We start from the raw sequence: 11,869 nt of genomic DNA on the forward strand, positions 1-11,869 counted from the left end.
TTGTATTCGACAGGCACCCTTATTTTCCCTCTGGGGTATACTTTCTGCCCTGTATACGTCTTCAAGACAATGGATGTGTCTTTCAAGGGTATGTGTGAGAATAGCCGCTCGTAGTCTTGTCGATTCATGACGGTCAGGGCTGATCCTGTATCCAATTCCATTTTGACTTGGGACCCTGCTATCGTGAGGGTGACCCAAATGGTTCGGTGATCCTCTTTTGCGATTACGTTGTGAAGTTTGAGACAGCTTAGTCTCTTGTTCCCGGATTCACTATCGCTCTTCTGGTCTTCGGAACTACTGTCCGTCATCTTTTGTACTTTCCTGTACTGTTCCTTAGTAGCCTTTTTGTTGTCGTTAGTCTTCTTCCCGGACCTGCAAACTCGTGCAATGTGTCCCATCTTCCCGCATTGCCTGCATATTTTGTCCTTGGACCAGCAGTCCTTCTGGTCATGGGTTGTTCTGCCGCAGCGATAACATTTTTCAAATCCCCATGTCATTTCATGGGTGCCATATTCCTGTGGCTTTTGCTGTATTTCCACAGCTCCCCTTGCTGCTGCTTTGTACGATACTGCCACGCTGAAAGCCTTATCTAGCGTCAGCTCTTTCTCTGAGAGTAACCTTTTCTGGGTTCCTTCACTCAGGAGTCCACAGACAAATTTGTCCCATAGGGTATCTGCCAGTCCTGCTCCGAACTGGCAGTGCATTGATAGCTTGCGTAGTTCCGTAAGGTAATCAGCATTGCTCTCATCTTTATGCTGATTTCTCTTGTGGAATTTAAACCTTTCTGCTATCAGCAGCGGTGTAGGATTTAGGTGTTCCTGTAGGATATCAACAATTTCATTAAAACTCTTCACCATCGGTTTGGCTGGAGTGATCAGGTTCCGCAATAGGCCGTACGTTCTTGCGCCCATTAAGTTTAGTAGTACCGATGCCTTTTTCTCATCGGCTACTTCATTTGCCTTGCAATATACTTCGGCTCTTTCCACATACGTGGTCCAGTCTTCTATTGCATTATCAAAGGCAGTGATATTGCCAGTCTTCGGCATCTTGGAGATCTACGATGGCGCCTCCCGCGCTTTGCCTTCTTCCCCGATTGAACAAAATGGCGCCTCCCACGCTTTGCCTTCTTCCCCGCTGGATTAAGATGGCGCCTCCCGTGCTTTCTGTCTTCTCCGCTGCTGCTAGTGCTGTTGCTGTCATTTTTATGCCTTGATGGCGATGCCCTATGGTCTTCTCGCACTTCCCCCCCCGCGCTGCTGCTAACGCCGCTCTCCGCGGTCCCCGTGGCAAACTGCAGCTCCTCGCGGCTTTCTGCGCTTCTAATTTCTTTTATTTTAATTACTGTTCCCGTCGTCAGAGCAAACCCTACGGGACACTTTCCTCCCTCTTCTCGGGTCTGTATGCTGTCCGGCTTCGTAGCACCGGCCGCGCCCTGTGTGCTCCACCCTCTCTCTCTCTCTCCTCTTCCCGACAACGCTGCTCGGCCCCGTTGAAAAGCCACCCGATCGAGCTCTAGCCCGCCGCAGCCCAGGAAGGATCAGTGTACTACCTGCCACCAGTCCGATTAGCTGGAACACCATAGACAGGATAACCAAGCCCCGCTCTCGACAGCCTCTCCTGCAAATCATCGAATTCGATGAATCAGAGGTGGTTGCCCACGGTCAACGCCCATTTCTTCTGTTTGTTTTTTTTTCTTCCTTCTGGCCTCGACCTCTAACAACTTCGCTTCAGGGATGGATCCCCATGAGGTGGTGCAGAACTGTAGGTAAGGTCGGATCTGTTCGTCGCCAGTGTTACGTCCGTGAGTAATTGAGACACGGACTGCAGGAGTAGGTTATAACAGGTGTTTACTGAGTGGAGACAAAACTGGAACTACTATACAAAGTTACTACACAGGGTTATATACAGGGGTGGTCACTACTGGTACTGCAGTATACAGGGGCTGCAGAATATAGTTCCTTCTTCAAAGTACATACACTACAAAGACCTTGCCCTCCTATCACTCAGATCAACACCACTGAAAGCAGACATGAAATCACCTGTGGAATTGCTGAATGGGAAGAAGTTTAAGACCACCCTACCAGCAAAAATACATCCTCCCCAGGACCAGGAGGACTTCAGATGGAAGCTGGCAGAAGCACAAGTCATAGGGAGCAAACATTACAACAAACATGCAAAGATGCTACCAGAATTGCTGAATGGGCAATCAGTGCAAGTGCAAGACCCGGTGTTGAAAACCTGGAATCCAGCCAAGGTCATTGGAAAAGCTGATATTCCAAGATCCTACTTCGTAGTGACCGAACCTGGTAACCAATACAGACGGAACAGACGCCACATCAGACCTTCACCTGAACTGGTTAAGCAGCAGACAACATCAGCAACATTGACAACACCAGCTACCACAAGCAGTACAATGCCAGAAACAAGCGCCACAAATCAAACAACCGCGAGCATGCACACTCCAACTCCAAGTGCGACAGCAACAACAACAAGAAGAGCGGAACACACCAAAACACCGCAGAGAGGAGTGGTCACCATCAAATCCACAAGATGGAGGGACAACATTCAACCACCTGAGCGATATCGTGAATAAGAAAACTCACGATTCTTTGTATTTGATAATAATAGTTTAGATATAATATTTTTAAAATTAAATTAAATTTCATGTTTTAGTTTTTGAGAAAGATGGATGTTACATCGTTATATTATTACATCGTTAAATGGAACTACTTGTTACATCGTTATATGGAACTACTTTGGCTAGTGTATTTATATTGCTATGTGGCACACTGTGAAATGCAGTGCGCAGTGCTAGGTCGGACATCTTGTATCACTCCGCACCATGCGGCAGCAACATCATAAAAGCAAAAATACAACAGAATGAAAGTCCTAAACTAAATGAGTTAAAAGTGTCTGTATTACATAGTAATAGAACACAAGGAGACACAACAACTGGCCTTCCCCAAGTTCAATACTAGGACCTCTGCTGTTTTTGATGTACATTTATGACTTGGAGTTGGGGGTACAGGGCACAATTTCATAATTTGCAGATGACATGAAACTTGGAAGTGTAGTAAACAGTGAGGAAGATCACAAAAGACATCAAGAAGACATAGACAGGCTGGTGGAATGGGCAGACACATGACAGATGAAATGCAATGCAGAGTGTGAGGTGATACATTTTGGTAGGAAGAATGAGGAGAGACCATACATACTAAATGGTACAATTTTAAAGGGGGTGCAAGAACACAGAGACCTGGGGGGTGTTTGTGCACAAATCTTTGAAAGTGGCTGGACAGGTTAACAAAGCAGTTAATAAAGCGTTTGGGATTCTGTGCTTTTTAAATAGAGGCATAGATTACAAAAGCCACAGGGCTCTGCAGTGGCATGGAAGTGTGAGCGCTTGGAGAGGAGCCCCACTTCCTTGATGTCTGCCACCAACTTCCCTCTCATGGGTCAGGTCCCCCTCAGCGCTTGCTGCACCTCAGGGGGGCCATGGGGACCCGTATCTGCACTGGCAGTCCTACTCAGAAGGACTTCCATGAAGGTCTGGTTTCTCTGTTCAATAGATGGCCATCACTCCTCCAGAGATGTCATTCTATTCATTCATGTTTTCTGCACTCTGGCGACTTATCACCTCCATGGAGGTTGCCATCCTTTCCATGGTGATGCGTTCATGCGCCAATGACTCCACAAAGGCTCTGCTCATGTTTGCTATGGACTCCTCCATTTGCTCCACACTCAGTGGCCCTGGAGACAAAACCTGCCAGAGACTGCAGCATCTGTTCCTGGAGTTCCAGCACCGCTGATATTATGGATGGCCCCAGAGGCAGAGGGTCGACATGCAGCTGAGCCGAGTTGGCAGAGTCCTGTGCCCTCCGACTAGGACTCTCCATTGCTGTCCCTGTCTCCACAATCTGCTGATGCTCACTTGTGAGCTGTGATACACCAGGTGACAACAATATTCTATGTCCCGAAGGTCCCACCGAGGTGTGAGTGTCTGCGCTGGTGCTGGGTGTGCTGTATTCTGCTTATGCTGCGCCCTCAGAGGTTGCAGCTTCCTCTGAGGAGCCTTGGGGCAGAAATTTAACTCAGTAGTCGGGTTGGAGGCGGGACTACAACTTTCAGGGTTTTAGTCCCGCCTCCATCGAGATGCGGCCAATTCACGCAATGATAACTTGATTGACCTTGTTGAGCCCGCCCAGCGGGCTCAGCAGGCCAATTAAGGGCCACCTGGCAACAGGTGACGTCACAGACTGAATTTCATCTGTCAAGAGCTCTTGACAGATGAAATATCAGTGTTTCACAGCTGTTTGAAACTGTGAAACACTGACACTCTTACTTCTAACCTGAGTCCTTCTCCACAGACTCAGTTAGAAATCTCTCCTGCACAGAAAGCTGAAGGCTGTCACTTTTGACAGTTTGCAGCCATTCTGCTTTCTGTGCCGATGAGATGAGGGACTCCCGGAACCTAAAGGAAGGAAGGCTGAAAAGGTAAGAAAAGGTATGTAAAACTTATTTAATCACTTTAGACACACCAAACACACTTACCTTTGCACTCATGCACACATCACTCACCTGAACACTGACATCTCGACCCCTCCAAGTCCTTCAACCCGACGGCCCGCCTCCTCTAACTTGGCGTGGTTTGGAGCTGTCGGGAATCCCACACTTCAACATCAAAAATAGGGATTCGGCTAAAAACTGCCTGTTAACTACCTGTTAACATAGAAGAAACATAGAAGATAGGAGCAGGAGTAGGCCATTCGGCCCCTCGAGCCTGCTCCGCCATTCAATGAGATCATGGCGGATCATCCAAACTCAGTACCCTGTCCCTGCCTTCTCCCCATATCCCTTGATCCCTTTAGCCTTAAGAAATATATCTAACTCCTTCTTGAATATATTTAATGAATTGGCCTCAACTGCCTTCTGTGGCAGAGAATTCCACAGGTTCACCACTCTCTGGGTGAAGAAATTCCTCCTCATTTCTGTCCTAAATGGCTTACCCCTTATCCTTAGACTGTGACCCCTGGTTCTCGACTCCCCGACCATCGGGAACATCCTTCCTGCATCTAGTCTGTCTAGTCCTGTTAGAATTAACAGGCAGTTAATTGGCACTAATCACTTCCCACCTCGGGTAGACGGGTCCCAGTGCAGGGCGGGTACCCACCTTCTTTGACACTGGCATGGAGGCGGGTTTGGGTGCGGGAAGGGGTCGGGACCCCTGATTTCGAGATTTTAACACCCCTCCCCAAGGCCTCCAATCCCGACTCCACGGCACAATGAAAATCCTGCCCTTGATGTTCAGGCTCTTCCTCCTGGCTAGTGGGGACGGGTGCTTGCGATGGTCCTGTGGGGGAGTAAAGGAAAGAGTCAGAGATGGGGTGCCAAGGTCACATGCACATTGCAGATGATCATTAGTCCATCTGTTAGAGCTTCAGAATCATTATCAGCGACTCATGCAATGTCAATGAGAGAGATGGAAAAGTATTCTGTCACCAGCTTGCTGTGATGCACCCCTCTGTCCATCCCCAACTTGTGCATCGTCCTCCACTCCTACGATCTCCAGGACCGCCTCCTCCCAGGGGGTGAGGTGGGCTACTGAGGTTGGCCCTCCTCCTGTCCTCACTCTCTCGCTTATTGTGAGCTCTCTTTTTCTGCAATGAGGGAGACAAGTGGAGGTCGAGTGAGAATGAAGGAGTGAGTGTAGAAATTCCATAGCATAGATACTTAGAAGGAGACAAAGATGGAGTGAGGTGGCAAGACCAAGGGCCCTCCCTGTGTGTTGTCAGTTGTTTTCATAGCATCACAGAGATAGGGAGTGTGAGGGCTGCATAGTCGAATAGTTCGGTGAATGTGACCATAGAGAGAAAGGGAATGGGTAAGGGTGCATGGATGTCAGTGTCAAGTGGGATGTGAAGGAAGAGATTGCTAAAGCTGAGTGCTGGTGAGGAATGGCAATGGGGATCAGATTGAGGGTGATGGGAAATTCACACTCACTTTTCCAGTGCGCAGAAGGTCATGAAATCGCTTCCTGCACTGTATTCCTGTTCTGCAGGTTACCGATAAGGAGTTGACCTCCTCAGCCACTTGCAGCCACACAGCCTTGGTCTGCTGGGGAGGCTTCTTCCTCCTTGATGAAGGGAAGAGCACCTCCTTATGAGCTCTTGCTCCCTCAACCAGAGCCTGCAGGGCAACGTCGTCAAACCTTGGAGCAGACCTAGGTTTTTCACTGGCCATTCTGCCTCCAGCTCCCTGTAGCAGCAAAGGCCAAAAGGTTGGCAGTCTGCAGAAGAAGCAAGGCTTGTTGCGGACCTTAAATGGAGCAGCAATGATGACATCATCAGAAGTGACTTTCAGACTGGAAAAACTCATTTGCCATGGGTTCCCACACGCTGGAACTCAATTGGCCAATTAAGTTAAATTCGCATCAATCTCCCAAATCGATTTAGATTTGTGTGGATAACACGAAATGCGGATTACACGACCCCAACCCGCCCCTGAATTAAAATCCAGCCCTATCTCTCTCTATCCTTGAGTACATCATGGCACTCTATATCGCTGTGTATTTATGGTGTTCTCTATCCCTGTGATTATTTGTGGCTCTTGCCTATAGGGCCAATTGTAACCTTGACCGCCCAGCCGGAACTATTTACTCCTCTGATACCGATGCCCTGGGCTTCCCTCTCCCGACCGTGATGCCCCACCCGACTCCCCCCCCACATAACACTTAACTGATTGCCATGGACCTTACATTTGGGTTCCTGACGGAAAAGTTTTGCCATCTGAAATCGCGTTCCCACCGACCAGGAGACTGATGGGGCCCCTGCAAGGAGACCGAATCTCCTCACAATGTGGACGGCCAGATGGCTTCCTGTCCACCTCGGTCCCTGCCCACATAATATAATGAAAACCGGGAGAGATGTATAATGGGCAGCCGATCCAATAGTGTCCGTTTTACACTATCGCACAAAGTTAAAATTACCCCCACTTATTCTTATGTTCATTAATAAATAAACATTCTTATTATGAACACAGCTAGCTTTTGCTAGTTACTTTATTGAGCACATGTGGACTAGGTACAGTATCTGTAGAGGCTTCCATCTTGACGACTGCCTTGTGGATAGCCTAGTGCCTCATGGGTAATGTAGTCTTAATATATATACAGCTGGGTAGTGTAGTCTTATATACAGCTCTACACAGCTCTATGGCTCCACCTAGTGTCCACTATAGAATGACATGTTATTGATCATTACATCCCCCTTTCTTTGAGGTTTAACAAAATCAATATCAATCAACTTTCAAGAAAACAATAAAGATAATATCAGTAACACTTTTGTTAGTGCTCTATAAACAAACATTTTCAAAACAGTCAACACATTTTCAAAGCTTTACATTGTACTCAAAGATTAAGTCTATCAGGCTCTTTTACTTCACGTGTGGATCTTCTCAACACGGGTAAGTCTGATGTGTCTTCATGAGATTGTTCTGGCGGTGAATGACAAGATGCAATTGCGGCATTGTCATCAATCTGGTCTTGAATAGTCTCTTGTGTTTTTAGGAGGGAACGGCGGTTCCTCCTGAGAATCTGTCCTTTCTCAGTTCTAACAGTGTATGACCTTGGTCCCAGTTCCTCAAGAACTGTAGCTTTCCTGTTCCATGCATCTGGATCCTCAATCCTGACAACATCATCCCTTGTCAATGGTTTTAGAGTTTTGGATGACTTGTCATAGTATGATTTCTGATTCAGCTTTAACAGTTGAAGTCTCTGTCTCAGTTCCTCACTTTGCTGTTCTTTTGCACAGCAGGGTAGCATGGTGCGCAACTTGCGACCCATTAGTAGTTCAGCAGGTGAAGAACCACAGTCTAAAGGTGAGGCTCGGTAGCTCAGCAGGGCAAGATAAGGATCAGACTTGCTTTCTGTCGCTTTCTTCAGTAGCTGCTTGAGAACTTGAACACCTTTCTCTGCCTTACCATTTGACTGAGCATACAAAGGACTGGATGTGATGTGCTGAAAGTCATAATGTGCTGCAAACTGTTGCCACTCCTTACAGTTGGAGCACGGACCATTGTCGCTAATGGCAATCCTGGGAATTCCATGTCTGGCGAAGATGGATTTCACATGCATTATGACACTGCTTGCTGTGGTGCTTGAGAGCAGCGTCATCTCAGGATAGTTAGAATAGTAGTCAATCACTATTAGATAGTCTTTACCATTTAAATGAAAAAGGTCCATACCAACCTTTTGCCATGCTGCTGTTGGTATGTCAGCTACTATCATTGGTTCCTTTGCTTCTTTGTTTTGGTGTTTCTGACATGTCTCACATTTGCCTATCATGTTCTCAATGTCCTTATTTATGCCAGGCCAATAAACAGTGTCTCTTGCTCTCCTTTTGCATTTTTCAATTCCGAGGTGTCCCTCATGAATCCTTTTGAGCATGTCTTGACGTAGAGCCTGTGGAATTACTATTCTGTTCTGTTTTAGTAATAGTCCACTTGCGACACTCAATTCTGACCTTATGTGAAAATATTTTGGACAGGAACCTTTTGGCCAACCATGATGAATGTTCTCTATTACTGTTTGTAATACTGTATCTTTTACTGTTTCTTCTGCTATTTGCTTTGATTTTGTGTCTGACATGGGCAGCGCAGCAGTGACCATACTCACATGAACATACACGTCTTCCTCAGTAGAGCTCACATGACTCATTGTGGGTGCTCGGGATAGTGCATCTGCTAACACTATGTGTTTGCCTGGTGTGTAGATCAGTTCAAAGTCATATCTTTGCAGCTTCATCATGAGTCGTTGAATCCTTGGAGACATCTCATTCAGGTTTTTTTTTATGATGGCAACCAGAGGGCTGTGGTCTGTCTCAACTGTGAAGGTGGGAAGTTTTGTGTATGTACCTTTAAGAGAATAACTGGTCTCAGACTGCAGTACCGGCAGTGACCACCCCTGTATAAAAGGCGCTAGAGAGCCCCTGTTTTGTTAGATTCGTTTATGCCTTCCACCAGTAAAGATCGTTTTGTTTTCTTTCCTGCTAGTCCGTGTCTCAATCATTCACGGACTTAACACTGGCGACGAGTAAGAAACGTACTTACCTGCAACTCGGCAGCAGCTCCGACGACATTGTTGAAGGTCGGAAGAAAAAAAAAAAGAGTCCATTGAAACTCGAGGAACGGGCGTCGACCGTCAATCATCGGGTTCAAGGCTTTGCAGGAGAGACTGTCCAGAGCCAGGCTGGGTTCCTCGGTCCGTGGTTTCCCAGCTAATCGGGCTGGTGGCAGGTAGTGCTCTGATCCTTCCTGGGCTGCGGCGGGCTGAAGCTCGATCGGGTGGCCTTTCAACGGGGCCGGGCAGCGAGGAGAGAGAGAGAGGGTGGAGCATACAGGGCGCGGCCGGTGTTTCGAAGCTGGGCAGCGTTCGGACCTCAGAAGAGGGAGGGAAGTGTCCCAGAGGGTCCGCTCCACGACGGGAAAATAATAAAAGAAAAAGAATACGCGCAAGAAACCATGGAAAGCAGCGCTAACAACAGCGGGGAAGAAGGCAAAGCGCGGGAGGTGCCATTTTAGATTTGCAAGATGCCGAAGACTGGCTGTATCACTGCTTTTGATAATACATTAGAGGACTGGATCACGTATGTGGAAAGAGTCGAGGTATATTTCGAGGCAAATGAAATAGCGGAGGGGAAAAAGGCATCAATATCGCTAAACTTAATGGGCGCTAGAACGTACGGCCTATTGCGGGATCTGATTACTCCAGCCAAACCGAAGGCGAAGAGTTTTAACAAAATTGTTGCTGTTCTACAGGAGCACTTAAACCCTGCACCGCTGTTGATAGCAGAAAGATTTAAATTCCACAGGAGAACTCAGCACAAAGATGAGAGCAATGCTGAGTATCTTACGGAACTACGCAAGCTATCAAAGCACTGCCAGTTCGGAGCAGGACTGGCAGATACCCTACGGGACAAATTTGTCTGTGGACTCCTGAGTGAAGGAACACAGAAGAAGTTACTCTCAGAAAAAGAGCTGACGCTAGATAAGGCTTTCAGCGTGGCAGTATCGTATGAAGCAGCAGCCAGGGGAGCTGCAGAAATTCAACAAAAACCACAGGAATACGGCACCCACGAAATGACACGGGGATTTGCAAAATGTTATCGCTGCGGCAGAACTAACCATGACCAGAAGGACTGCTGGTCCAAAGACAAAATATGCAGACAATGCAGGAAGATTGGACACATTGCACGAGTTTGTAGGTCTGGGAAGAAGACCAGCGACAACAAAAAGGCTACTAAGGAACCGTAGAAGAAAGTACAAAAGGTGACGGACAGTAGTTCCAAAGACCAGATGAGCGATAGTGAATCTGAGAACAGGAGATTAAGCTGTCTCAAACTTCACAATGTATTCGCAAAAGGGGATCACCGAACCATTTGGGTCACCCTCACGATAGCAGGGTCCCAAGTTAAAATGGAATTGGATACAGGATCAGCGCTAACCGTCATGAATCGACGAGACTACGAGCGGCTATTTTCACACATACCCTTGAGAGAGACATCCATCATCTTGACGATGTATACGGGGCAAAAAGTATACCCCAGAGGAAAAATAAGGGTGCCTGTCGAATACAATGGCAAGAAAATACGGAAATTGTATCTCTACATACTGCCAAATGGTGGACCACCGTTATTGGGACGGGAATGGATCAGGAAGATAAAGTTAGATTGGCATTCCATTCATGCAATGACGGTGGACGGTAAAAAAGATGAAGACGTCACTCCTGGACGATTGTCAACAATCTTAGCTAACGCCAAAGAGGTATTTCAACAAGAACTGGGCACGCTTAAAGGCGTAATCGCCTCGATAAAAATAGAAGAGAGTGCAGTTCCCAAGTTTTTCAAAGCAAGACCGGTACCATATGTAATTCGCCCAGCCGTCGAGGCAGAGCTGGAGAATCTGGAGAACGCGGGCGTGTTGTCTAAGGTCGACTGGAGCGAGTGGGCGACACCCATCGTTCCTATCATGAAGAAAACGTTAAGCAATAAGTCCGGAGAGCCAAGGAAGATTCGCATCTGTGGGGATTTCAAGGTGACGGTGAACCCTGTCCTTCACACAGTACAATATCCTCTTCCAAGGATAGAAGACATCTTCATCTTGCTGTCTGGAGGGAAGCGTTTTACAAAAACTGACCTAGCACAAGCATATTTGCAGATGGAGGTTGAAGAGTCCTCTAGGAAGTATCTCACGATAAACACTCACAAAGGTCTTTACCAGCATCATCGATTGATATTCGGAGTAGCATCGGCTCCGGCGATATGGCAAAGAGCGATGGAACAAGTCCTGCAAGGGATTCCGGGGACTCAGTGTTACTTGGACGACATCCTTGTAACAGGTGAAGATGACAGTGAACACCTTAACAACCTAGAACAGGTGCTCACTAGACTACGGGAACATGGACTGCGAGCCAACCGCCCCAAGTGCGAATTTTTTAAGAAACAGATATCGGATTGTGGCCACGTGATTGATGAAGAGGGGTTACATAAGTCCCCTGACAAAATTGAAGCGGTTGTTAAGGCCCCAGCGCCTGAAAATGTGTCGCAACTGAGGTCATTCCTCGGGTTGGTGAATTACTATCATAAGTTTTTGCCGAATTTGTCGACAATTCTGCACCCGCTGAACGCCCTGCTACGAATGGGGGTAGCATGGAAATGGAGCGATGATTGTAAACGTGCTTTTCAGAAGAGTAAGGACTTAATCACTTCAAAGGAAGTATTGGCTCACTACAACCCAGCACTCCCAATCAGGCTGGCGTGTGATGCGTCTCCCTACGGCATTGGGGCGGTAATGTCACATAAATTCCTTGATGGTTTGG

The sequence above is a fragment of the Somniosus microcephalus genome, chromosome 3, assembly GCF_052327205.1.
Source record: "Somniosus microcephalus isolate GS21.2 chromosome 3, FLI_Smic_1.0, whole genome shotgun sequence".
NCBI classification, from domain to species: domain Eukaryota; kingdom Metazoa; phylum Chordata; class Chondrichthyes; order Squaliformes; family Somniosidae; genus Somniosus; species Somniosus microcephalus.